We start from the raw sequence: 14,866 nt of genomic DNA, 5'->3' as shown, positions 1-14,866 counted from the left end.
AATTACTTCTATGCTATATATTTTTGTTTATTCGATAACTTTGATAAGTATCATTCTCAATATTCAAGTAGCATAATTTAAAATTGGATGTGTCTTATGCGATTGAACACGCATTAGTAAAATATAATAATGTTCAATCCACAATGTATGTATAATATATGTGGTAATAATTCAATATTTATTGTCTTTTCAAACAGATCAAATAATTTGTATACATGCATTAGCATGCAAGAATGGTGCGCGTTATGTAGTATATTATATACCACTGAGACACAAAATAAATATTATTATCGTAATGTTGCATCAAGAAGATTAAAATTAATTTCAAGATTTGAAATTATATTTATTTAAAGAAAAAACAGCATATTGTGTTTCCAATGTCTCCGTACAATATTCATGGATTTGCTTGACAACTATAGTGGTTCATGAGTTATGTTAGCTGTCGGAATTGATTGGAATTTATGATATTGTAGATTTGTAGAATTATAATGAATTGCTTTTTACTACATTAATTTTTAGTATGTATTTCATTTTAAAAGTTGTCAACATAATTTGAACTTTGGAGATTTAAAAACTTCGTTAATAAACATCTAGACATATAAACGTATCCTGGAAAATATATACATACAGGTAACAATTTGTTTTAAATGGAACACGTCTGAAAATCTGTATTTTAGATTTAGGACAGGTAATTTTTTCTAAATACTATTGATGGGCAACGATATCGATATCGTAACACATTTTCGACACCGATATCGTCTATAATTTATTTTATAATTTTTTTAGAAATTCATTTTATTTTTATATTCTAAGCTTTAGCAAATTTTATAGTGGGTACTGTGTTATAAACCATTAACTTATAATTAAAAAGTAATCATATTTGTCAGCTGATAAAGTTTCTACTGACTACTGAGTAAATACATAATATATACTGAATCATTTTAAAGGTTATTTGAATTTATTTCATTATCTCATATGAATTTACTTTCAATAGAAATATTTTCACGTTAAAAATACCTAATTAACTAAATCTATGAATTATTATAATTTATTCAAGGACATACAATAGGTATATTTATTTCAAATATAATACGTGAAAAATTAATAATAATTTTAATTAAAAAATTGGATTTTTATTCAAGCTAAAAATCAAAAATAATATGCTGAAATTAATGTGTGCTGTATTAATCATTGTGTCAAGAATTTATACAAAACTATGATATTACATATTACCGTTGTGCATAATATATACAAAAATCATATAAAATATAATATAATATACCCAATGATTATTATATACATAATAATTATAGGCGTTCGCAGACCTGAATTTCGGGGGTGCCTACAATTTTTTCGGACCCTTTTCTTAATTTGGGCCCTTTCTTAACAAATGACAAGACATGTACATATTTTAATAAATTATAATGCATAAATAAACATTACTTACATTATATCACATAATATTAATCAGTGGTATTAGTGGTATTACTATTACCAAGTTATATAAATATGTAATATTTCATTGATTATTTGGATCTAAAATCTATTTTTAAGATAATTGCAATATTTATTTATTATTTTATTTATCTAGTCAATAACATCTGTAGCTTTTATAATCATGATAAGTTTTACGTGCGCACGCCTATGATAATAATTAATTTTAAAACAATTGTCGTATATATTGTTAACTACCTATTGTTACTATTTCAGGTAATCTAAAACAAACGAGTAGTCGGATTGACAGTAATTGATTTTATGTAGTAACCAACATACCAATCAATTATTCGTTCTTATTATATAAAATTAATATGTTATTTACATTAATTAATAATAGTAGAATCACTAGAATCGCATTTATTTTACTATATATACCTGCATAATATCAGTCGATCTGTCAACATCGTTAGTGCATAATAAATGCAGCAAAAATATATAACATATGACGTATTATTTTGTTCTACTTGCTAAACCGGAGTCTCAATATTTAATAAAACTTGAGCGCATGTTTAAGAAGATCAAACAAATTAATAAAACCACGCGCTATCAATAGAATTATTTGAGATTATGTCGAGTTCTCGATCGGTATTAGACTAACCTTATTTCATTTTTGTCATTTTAATGGTTAAATAGCTTTTACATCGATTATTCGTAAATTTACGACAAATATCGATATAAATACACTTATCGTTAATAACCTAGCGTACTTTTACTTAAAAATCATGATGTACATTAAAACCTATTTACAAAATTACCCAGGTTGTATAATATATAGTAATCTCGCGTTGCAGACGTTATAGAGCGAGCGTGTTCGGTGTTGTTAAGTATAAAGCGTAATTATTGATGTAACATACGGTATAAGCGAGTACAAGCGATATATGTCGTATAAGCGTGTCGATAGGTCCAATAATGTCCAATCAAAACTGTTAAACGTACGGACAATGTATGGTGACACGCAGTCGGAAACAATAAAAATAAATTTCTACAATTGTTTACATTATATTTATATGCTTATATAATACTCTGTACCCAATACAGTAGTGTACACGAATGATAATAACGTTTTGTAAGACTTGAAACGATATTAATATTTTTAATAGTTAAAATATGTTTTAAATTTGAAATCATATTCGGCCGAGTTTGGTTATTCGTGCCATTTATTGTACCATAGTTATCTATGCCAACGACAAAATACTCTGTCGCGATGTTTTTCGGTGGATTGCGGGGAAGCGAAATCGCGTTATTACACATTAATGTTCATTATTTTACCGACCTAATATAGGTACCTATACATAATATCAATTTATTTATACATATATATATATATTATAAACATATACCGTACCGTCTGTATCGGAATATTGTATTAGACACGTAAAGCATTTAAACCGCAAAGTCGTAGTTTCATTTTTGGTACGTATATTGTGTAGATATATATTTTAGTAAACCAGTCTGAAACGTCATATTTCAATACACTTCGCAAGCAGAATATCGTGTATAGTATATTATATATAGCTATGTCTCGTAAAATATTATTAGGATTTCGTGGTAGCTGCGTTACCTTTATTTACTGGTTGACACCTAATATATATATATACCTATATCTATGTTATAACATTCCACAATTATTAAAAAGACGCGACTCCACTCATAATAACTTATCCACAAAAACCGTTTTCAGTCAATTTACCAAATGTCCACAATGATACACAGAGAAAACCTTTATCTGTGTCGTAGATTTTTTATTTTTGATAGCTTTACCACAATACAATTCATCTATTTTTAAACATACATTTTTTTTTTACTCTTTCATTTTTTAGTTTGTTAAATATTAAAATGCTACAACACGGATAAAGGCTCTCTTTCATGTAGTGTGAAAATATGGTAAATATTCTGTCAATATTGTACTCGTAAGTTTGTTCCACACTAAACCGTTTTTATATATATTATAATCTCATAATCACGCAACAACCATTGTTTATAATGACATGGCACCACTTTTAAAATGCTCTTAATGAATATTATTAAAATATATGTATACGGTTTACGATTGTAAATCTTCTAAAATTATTATTAAAAATGATTATACCTAACCGTGAACATAGCGTTCTTTTAATAATTACATTATATTTATAATACCTATACTATTATGTATATTAAATTGTTTGTTTATTGTAATGACTTAAATTTTAATTGAAACGTTCAACTTGACCAAGATATAACTTTGACCGAAAATCGTTATTTTAGCTACAGTGTCGCATTCAATAGTATTGTATCTCATCATGTTAAAAACGTAATGAGTTCAACTGCGAGAGATATTATAATTTGAATGGTTTAGCTCATCTATGGTGAAATTATGATTGACACGAAAGTGCGGATAACGCAGGTCTGTCTTGAGCCAATGAACATGTTACTTTGAACATGGCGGAAAGCATACACTTGGAAACGAAAATCGTTGACAAGTTATTCTCCGAATGCAGATGAGGATTAACGCTATAGTGGGCACATTATGGTAATGATATTTTGATTTATTCGTCCGTGTTCTAAAATGCGCTGTTAAACTAATTTTGAGATAGGAGCAAATTTTATTTATTTTGTTTCAAACAGTTCAGTTTTCAAAACTATTTCAATTTAGAATTCGTTAAAAATTAGTAACGCCGCGAGATAATAATCGTTTTAAAATCATATTTTTAAATTGTTATAATTTTTTTATTATTCACAAATGTGATTGTCCAACAGGGCCACTCGTTGGAAATTTATCAGGGAGGGACATGATAATATCAAATACAAATGTACGTTAAAAGAAAAAAATGAAAATTTGTAAATTAAAAAACAAATGCAAAACACACAATGAAAAAATCTATACTTAAATCAAAATAGCAATGAAACGTTTAGGTAATCAATAATAAAAGTTAATATTTTCAATTTTTTTTTTTTGTACAAGAGGGGGATGTGGGTGGCAAATTTTCTATCTTCCCCCCGGGTGCTCATGATTGTTCACTTAACATTATTTATGTTTTTTTTTTTTTAATTTTCTTTGCAATTATCATAATAATATAAGTATTTTGCTTTGATTCAATATGAATTTATACAAAAGATTTTTCCTTAAAAACATGCAAATCTTATTTCCTTTAATCGTGTTAAATTTTTATTACACGAAACCGTATTGTAACATTTGTTGAGACAATAAAATTTTAGAGAGGAATTACAATTAATCCATTAAAACCAATATTAGTAATAATAGCTAAACTCGTATTATTATTTACGGTCCTGTAAACACGACAAACTATTCTAATAATTGAAATTGAACCCTTAGTTGAAGCGCCTGTGTTTGCAGTATTAATTTCATGTTTCAATGCGCTTTTGTCATTTTATAATTTATTTATAAATAACTTAGAAATCATGTTTAGATGCACCAAACCGGGTTTGAAGTTATATTTCGTTCTACTATATTTTAGTACATAACAGATGTTATTAATATATGTTATATCAAAACACTATACTAATTAATATTGACAGTAATTTCAATCAGTGATATTAGATATTTAGACATAATATTCAATGGCGTCGCTCGTCTGAGAACAGATACCATTTTATACTGAGACTTCCATAGATTATTTGAGCACATTTTTGTAGCTCATATGAACACCTAACCATAAGTTATCTGAATTTGATTTTTTTGTCTACTCGAACGTGGATGTAAAAACATATGCGGTAAAATGAAGATTTTGAAAAATAATAATTGAATAATTTTCTTCATTAATTTCTGTGTAAATTATAAAAGCATTTTTAACTTTCTAAATTAAACTATCGTAAATAATAAGTATTATTTATTTAAAAGTTCTAATTAATGAAAACTCGTATTCATCATTAATCAAATGATTTTTCTAATTGCTACCAAATGCTTAATTTTTGTACTTTTATAATTTAATAAAATAATTTGTAAAGGCGATTGATATGTTTAAACCAAACGTAATAAACGAATTTTATGCCTTATGCATGCGTATATTTACACAATGTACTATATAAATAGGTATAATCAACGATAAATGTACTGGAAATAAAAGGCTATAAATATAAACTAATTCGAACATCTTATAATCACGGACATTTGGGATGTATAAATTATCTAAGTACCTGAATAAGACAACTACTCGACACAGCCAGTTTAAATTGGTTATTGAAATCGTGCTCATACGAACTACGTATTTTTATCCGAACATTCTCAAACACCCAAAACCCACTTTTGCGTTAGATAGTTAAAGGTATTGACGCGATATCGTTGCAATGAGAATAGTTTTCGTAATAATAAAAATAAATTTTCCGTTAAATATTGATATCAGTATATAACATGCTTTTTAGTTTTACAATCATGAGAACTTCGTTAAATAATTTAACAGAAAGAAAAAAAACTTACTTTCTAACGGAGTTTCACTAGTACTACTCGAGTCCTTCATTTTAAGATTTCGATCAACTTTTATACAAAACTTTTCCCGCTTATCTCTTATTATTGCGAAAATAACAGTATAATAAGTATAAATAACTATATATTTTTAACTCGGCTGGTAGTTATATAATCGCATTGTGCCTAAATAACGCTATTATCGTATAACCATTTTAGTAAAGTAACAAAGGATTGGTAGGACACTAAGAATGGAAATAATTTGTTAAAAATCAAAGTTTCAAATAATGTAATCAGCTGTAACAAATAGTGAATTTTACATATTACTTTCGAGTTGAAACAAAATTTTTTTTAATGCTATAAAAACAAATAGGTGTCTATAGTATGTTCGGAAATTGTAACACGATATTAATATTACATATTATATAATATAATTTGAACAATTGTTAAACATTAGAATATTTTTCGATCTACAAAGTATAGTTTACACTCTATAGATTATAATTTTTGATAAACAGTTATTTTACGTACAGTCTTTATAATAATATTAAAAAAACAAGATTCATATTTTGATAATTGTATTTTATCAGTTTTGTAAAAATTGTATACTTGTAACAAAAATTAATGTTTTTTTTTTTTATTATTTATTTAAGTACTTACCTCTGAAAATATAAAAACCATAACCTTTTTTCTTTACTAAAATATTGATCAACCAGCTAGATAAAATTATTAATTTAAACAATCAAACTTTTTACTCTAAACATATACTTTCACAGAAATAATATAATAAACATAAAATTTGATAATATTAGTGGCACTGAAATACCTTTAAACTTGAATAATAAATAAAAATATATAAACGGGTATACACTTATTACGTAATTTAATAGTAAATGTGCTTACCGTAGTTTAATTGAGAAAACATCATTAAAATAATAACAATCATAATAATAATAATTTAAAAAACGACACCAAGAGAATTTATAAATTTCCATTTCTCTCCTTGCGGCCTAACCAACTGGAAGCGTTAATCATTGTTGCGGTTCATCAGTGACCATAAATAATGCTGAGTATACATTTTCGTAGTTCGCTCTAATTTCCCAAATGGTTACCGCCTTCAAAATGCCCTAACAACAACATTCGGAATGGAATAGAGCAAAAAAATAAACTATACTATTTCTTATTCCTCGGTGTTTCTTTAATTTCTAAAAGGTAAAAGACCATTTTTGGTTGTGGATACTGTAGGGATGCAGGGCACTGCTAGGAATAATTATGACTGTCTGGGTTGCAATAGAATAATTAACCACAAATATGTTGACATACAGACAAGAAACATGACGTTTTATTATTTCAAATAACAATCTGATGAATAAAAATGTCTTAGAATTTATTTTTTAAAAAATGGTAGTATTTTTATGACCATATTAGGTATGTAAAAATTCAAACTCTTAATGCTATTTATTTCTTGAGTGTTGTTTTAGAATATTTTATTTTAGTAACCATTTTATACTATGTAAATACGCAAAATTTAATATTATATTTTTTGAAATGTCTATTTCAAAAATAATATAAATTTTCAATATTTTATTGGTATTATAAAAGTATAGCTATGTTGATATTATGTAGATCACATTTTTTTTTAAAAAGTTCGTTACTTAAAAATGTATTTATATACAAGTATACAACTAACAAAATCTAAAATATTTTGCAATGAAATTTTCTAATATTAAATCTAACATTATAATATGTAATTAATCATAGTTCTGTAATTGTTGACATCAAAATCAAAGTCAATAAAATATTGTAAGAGTAAAAACATTTTATTTAATACTATTTTTTTTGTATAATAAAATTCTTACACTTACAGCAATTCAATACGTATTGGTATAGAACTAGAACTATTAGTTATCGATCCCCCTCTTCTGTTTTAATATTTATTAACATCATAATTTATTGTACGTAAATGTATCAATAGTAAAATCGTGAAGTATTTTATTAGATCATTGTATGTCTTGCATTAATGATTTAATTAAAATGTTTTAATATAATTAAGTTTATGTAATCAACAATTTCAGCAATTTTACCTGATTAAATCCAAAGTGTATTGAAACATACATTATATTAAAGTACATAAGTACTGAAACGGTACAGGCGTATAAATATCATACGAACCATCGGACTACTATCGTGAGACAAAAAACAAAAGATGGTCGTTCGATATAACAGCCCAGGTTTAATCAGATAATTTAATCAAATGGAACGGAAAAAAAAGATATCGAATGACACATTGACACCTCTATACCTATAAGAGTCTAAAATAATGTCTTTTGCGTTAAACTTACGTGTCAACGAAAGTCGCGACGGACGGACATATATTGTAGTTTACATGTCACAATATTATTATAGGAGTTTAACATGACTAACCGGATCTCTCGATATCACCGCGTACCTATCTTCTCGTTGGCTGTGACTAAAATGATAAATTGATGACTAATAATAAGTAAACAGTACAAAGAATAATTTATTGTTATTATATTATTTTTGAATTAATACGCCTCCATGGATTTAAGTAGAAGTATCACTAAAAAAAAAAAAAACAGCTGGGGTGTATTTATCTTAATGTAATAACCTTGTAATGGCAGTCCAATGAATAATCTTTTAATTTCCATTACATTTTATTTATATATACTAATGGATGAGTTAAAAAAAAAATACCAATTGGGTATTTATAGTAAAGCCGACATGAATAAATTAATAACATATTCAAATAATAAATAAGTTGACGTGTATATTCTACATTTATACACGACTTAAGTAAATTTAAAGAGGCCGCGTTAATCACTTAGTAAGATAACCAAACCAGTATTAACAAAGTGTCTTCCGAAAATTACGAGATATACTTATATTTGCAATATATATTATATATATTTGCATAAGGCATATTATTATAGAGAAATAATTAAAAACAAGGAAAATATTCATTTAAACATTTTTGAAATACTGTAATACTGTAATGTAATATATTATTATACATATCTTATAAATTTATTACTTTTTTTCTTTTTTTTTTTAAGTGTGTAAGGTCTTTGATATTTTTGTATGGGAATTTTTTCTTGTGAATAGACCAAAAGACTTTAGATAATTCAAGATAGCGTTTTATTCAAATATTTAAATATAATTTTTGTTATCTACCGCTTGTTTGTATAATGTTATATTTTCCTTTGAAATAATTTACTTTTCTTGATAAATTTATTTTAATTTGCATAAATTCAGTCTTCAATAATGTAATCTGCAAACGTTTTATTTTATAATTATTATTTTTTTGAAATTATACCATATTTATTGTTATAATCAAAAATAAAATATTTATATAACTTGGTACAAAGTGCTTAGAATTTGTGGGAATAGCATATTTGATGTATAATACTTCAAAAAGAATATAAATAAATAACAAACTTCAAAAATAGTGATGCCATGTGTTTCCAATGGGTTACAGATTAATTTTAAAGCTGTAAATAATGTTTGTCCGAAAAGTTTTGGGTATTTAAAAGTTGTTACTTGAGTTTTATAATAATAATAATAATAATAATATAATATAATCCTACGATTATATTGGTGAGTGTATACAGCTTTTATAATGCACGACTAATACGTGAGTTCCTTTGAATACACGTTTGCAAAACGTATCGGCATCAAGTGTCAGTGATTATGGAATATTATGCCTTGACTGCTAATTTGTTTATTCTAACAATAGTGTACAATTTGCATATAATTTTCATTAGCACCGGTCTTGACCGATTTAAATTTTCAGCACTCCAACGTGATAAAATATTCATGAGGTATAATCCTAATATTATATAGTTTGTCCCGAGAAATACGCGTTCATCCAAGGTGAATTGGAAAATTCAATTCGAACAAAAAGACCAGTAAATCCTAAAACGACGTTGACATCAAAATAGTTCAAAAAGAGACTACAGCTGTTACAAGGTCCACCGCTGATGTGACAATATAATAATATTATTAATATTAATACATATCGCGGGTTGTTAGAGACATCACTTTGAAACTGCACTAATTTATTTATTAATACCGACAGCAACCATAACAATGATTCAATTAGGAAAACGAAAATTATATTCGCATTCATTAGTCGTAAAACGTTGTGGAAAATCGGAAACACGTGAAATCTCAAGTTTTTTTTTCCTTCTTTTAAAATGATAATTTTGTAACCGTAAGCAGATAAAACTTTGCGAAAACCACTAAATTAACGTTTATTAAAACTATTTCATGCATAATAAACGGGAGAGGACATAAAACGTTTACGTTATGATTTATCTTGGGTTCGCATATACTGTGTTTTATATTAACCCAACAACTAAAAGTAATAATATCCTACTATCATACAAATATTATCATAGTATTTGTACTTTTGAGGACTGCTGTTTTTCGTAATTATTTTGAGATATTTTCGTACTGTGCATACTGCACAAACATAACAATATAACACTTCATACTGAATATTTTATACACGGTGTTTCAAGTTGTTCCGTTTAATGATCACACGCCAGTGAGTGGAATCCGAAACCGATTTTTCATTTTAAACTTAGTGCAATAGCAAATTGTTAAATACTTCACGGGAATAATAATATTGTCATACCTAAAAACTCCTATTATGATATTTTTCAATCGATTTTTTTTAAATTTCTGACGTCGTTGTCGCAACTATGAAAAACACCTGAAATACAATGTCTATAAAACAGTGTATGTATCATAACATTATCTGTAAAATATCTCAGTGTAAATATCTCAAACTATAGTTTTATTTGTACAAAATAAAAATGCGTTACGTTCTTTTAACATTTTTGAATTTATGGATAATACAAAAAATAAAATCTCTGTTTTGGTATTTTGAACAAGCAAGGTAAACAATATTAATTAAATATTAATGCAACATTAGATATCATTAGTTGTACAACAAAATTATTATATGAATTTAATATAAATTCACGAAATATCTAACCAAACCTAAATAAAAACACAATACAATTTCGAAAATTACTCAAAATTCGAATAGTTGACGTTATAAATTATATTAATGATCCACATTTAGAAATGTAGAAATCAGAATACATCTTGTAACAATATGTTTATTGATTTGTAAATGATATCAATATCTACAAAAACTGCATACAGCACCGTGATCTATAGTAATATAGCGAATTAAGTATAGAGAAAAATTATTAATTGACATTAACTGTATTTTTCTAAATTTTGGCTGTTGAGAATGTTTTGTTCAAATTGATCTTAAAATGATAAGTCTTTTCGATGGTAATACATATTTTATTTTAATAATATTTACTCAACTAGAAAATATTTCTGATAATGTGGTGAGATAGTGTATTGTATAATATACAAGTTGATTAGGGTTTTTACTTATATACTTTAACTTTACTATAGGGTGTCCCATAAAGTGCGCAACTTTAAAAAAATTAATAACACAATTATGTATCAATCAAAATGTATTTATTTTTATATATTTACATTCAATATTTAAATTAAATCGGAGTAATAGTAGATACTAGAAACGATAAAAACAGGGCTGCAAACAAAATATTTAAAAAATGGCGACAGATTCAAAAGTTGCGCACTTTATGGGACACCCAATATATATAAAAAAAAAATGTATACAGACTAGCCCACAGCGTTTTTATCTTTTCCCATTATAAGGCTAACAACAAAAAAGTGAACACTGTATATTTAAACAATAAACAAATAAATAATAATTATATACTATTTAGTATTTATAATACTTGAACACTTTATTAAACGGTTTCACTTCTCTCGTTTTATTATTTTCAAATAAATAAATAATTTGAAAATAGAAAAATTTTAAAAGATTTTTATATTTCCAATATTAGTTTGCTTCGCGTATTTCTATCGGACAGTTGGTGTATCATTGATTTAAATTATAAATCGAAAATTATTGCAATTTACCGAAGTGTACTTCGTTTTATTTTGTATCAGTATCAGATACCGTATCACACTGTTTTTGTACGTATATTTAAACGATAAACCTAAAAATTATAATACAAATACGTAGTTGGTCTTGGTACAGCGTTTACTGGTTTATACGACTTGCTAATTGCCAACGGTTTTATTGTTATACTTATATTATCATATAAACGTTGATTACTCGCTAATCATTAACAAATCTGTTATATTTTTTATGAGTCTATATAATAATATATTTTACATGGCTTTCGCAACGGTGGGATGGAAACGAGACACTAATTGTTTATTTATAATTAATTTATGATGGAAATTTACGATCACCACAACTCACAAGAAAGAAGACGGATGAAACTTTTGTTTTTAATTTGATTTGAAAAAAATATATATAGATATAGTTTAACAACATTTAAGATGAGGAATACGTATACAGGGAATTAAAGGATTATTATTCAAGTGTCAAAATGATGGACTAATTTAGTTTTAATTACGGTTATAATGAACGTAAAAAGTGTTTCTTTTCATATTATTAAACGATGTGAATAAAAGAAACGAAAATCGCTTCAAGAAGTTTTAATTATTTTTATCTTTATACCACCATTAATATGTAAGTGCACAAACGCACGGTGATGAGGTTAGGTCAGGTTAAACATTTAACGTTCGTTTTTTGAAGACACATTGACGAGATATAAAATTAGTTTATCTACTGTGAATATTATAATGTGTTAAAATAATAAACGTTGCAATTGTGTTAATCGTGTTATGAATTTGACCACTCTGGTAGATAGTCGGATTACTATTTACCATCATATTAGTCTACTATTATAATATTATAACAATATCGCAATATAATATTTTGATGTGTGTGTTAATTTACGTGAAATGTCATCCGTCTAAATTATTATGTACAATTTTACCGATACGTCGTAGGGTACAATATTGTTAAGTGATAGATTATTACGATATCTTATACTATTGTTGATATAATATTTGGGTATGCACGACATTGATTTATAAGTCATATAATAATAAAATAACACGTAAACATTATTTCTTCGACAGTCCGATTTCTCCAAATAACTATATTATAAGCTAACCTATGTGAGAAATCAGTGGTGAAAATATAAAACATAATGGGTTTAGTGAATTTTACCACTACATAACAGGGACCTAGGAATTTTGTTTTGTACTAATTATTGTTTTAATATTAAATGTAAACGATTTTTGTGGAAAATCAAAACACGTAGATACTATTATTATTAGTAAATGTTTATAAATGCATAATAATTTGTTGTAAACCTATATACTATATACATATTGTACTTATGACTCAAGTTTCCGAATAACCAATTTTATCAAACTCCGGAGGTTATTATATACATTTTAATATAAAATACGCATTTTATATATTTTTTAATACTTAAAACTCTTAATTTACAAAATAAATAACATTTACAAATAGGTAGGAACATTGAAAAATAACTATCATTATTAAAAAAAAAAAAAAAACTTAGTATATTATGAGAGTTTACAATAAAATTACTTAAGATGTTTTCCATTTGTGATATTATATATAAGTTAGTTTCCATTTTTATTTGATTAAAATTTGAACCGTATTTGAATCAGATCGTTGATTTTTAAATTTAGTTAATATAAAAAAAGTAAATACATACACGAATATTTATCAGAAATTCTTTAAGAGTTATGATTGGCAAATTTAACTTAGCACGGGGACGAAAAATTATTTAATCTACCCGTCTCATTGAACCGTATGATGTGAATTCTCGGGATACTGATCGGTGTCTTAGAAGTGATATTTGAAAGATACAATTCATTGCGTAAAATTTGTATTTCATAATTGTTTTTTTTTTTTAAATATATTTTTATTTGTTCATATTTTCATTCCTTTCTAAAATATTTTTGAGGATTTAATTTTTATTTTTTGAGAAAGGGACGACATTAATGCCGACAAAAGCACAAGCCGACGTCCCGAAAATACCCGATGATGATCGAAGTAACCGTTTCTCAAAGGTTTACCATGGCGGTCGATGGCCGTATAGTTCTGCTGCTACAGCAGTGGCGTTTGACGCGCGCCAAAACGTTTTCCAAACGAACGGTCCGGAACGCCAAAATAGTAAAACGATTTGGGGCCACAGCGCCGGGCCTGACAAATGAAGGTCGATGCAAGTACGAACGTCATTAATAACCCCCGGTGACCCATTGGGTTTTCCCCTCCACTTCAGCGGCAAACGTGAATTTTCCCGTCGTTTTCAACAGGCGACCATATACTACGGTACCCATACAATATAATATTATATATTATACAATACACAGCACACACACGGTGGCCGATAGTTTTTCACCGAACTCGAAATAGTGCAAAGCAAGCCGTGTCAAAACTCGACAGCAAACCGTAGTGTAGAATATTTAGGTCACAGACCGCGTTTATATGTATATAATATAATATCATAATAAAATATAATATAATAATATATACAATGTACATATTGTAGGTATATCATATATATATATATATTATTAGAGTACTAATCCACCCGTGAACTCCCGAAGGAATATTTTGCACAAAAGCCCCTATATGTGCGATGCTATCTATATTATGTTGCCTTTAAAATATTATTGCGATACATTACATCCGTAGTGTTAATAGTACTCATATATGACATGATGATATGTATATTTAATAATATCATCACACGCGACGCCGTTTTGTATTCTCGGCGGTGGAAAGTCGAGCCAAACCGCACACGTGCACAATACCTATAATATGTTAGCGTTTAAGTATGAAATGGTGTTATTTCATGAAATATCTGGTTGTGCTTTATGTACACTAATCAAATGAAGACAATAAACCGTGTCGTTTATAATTTAACTACATATTTTATAAATATTACTCGCGGTTGTTCAGCAGTCAAATTGTGTATCTGCATTGCAAGTAGT

Source organism: Rhopalosiphum maidis, chromosome 1 (genome assembly GCF_003676215.2).
Source record: "Rhopalosiphum maidis isolate BTI-1 chromosome 1, ASM367621v3, whole genome shotgun sequence".
Lineage (NCBI taxonomy): Eukaryota > Metazoa > Arthropoda > Insecta > Hemiptera > Aphididae > Rhopalosiphum > Rhopalosiphum maidis.
Note: the sequence above shows the minus strand (reverse complement) of the source record.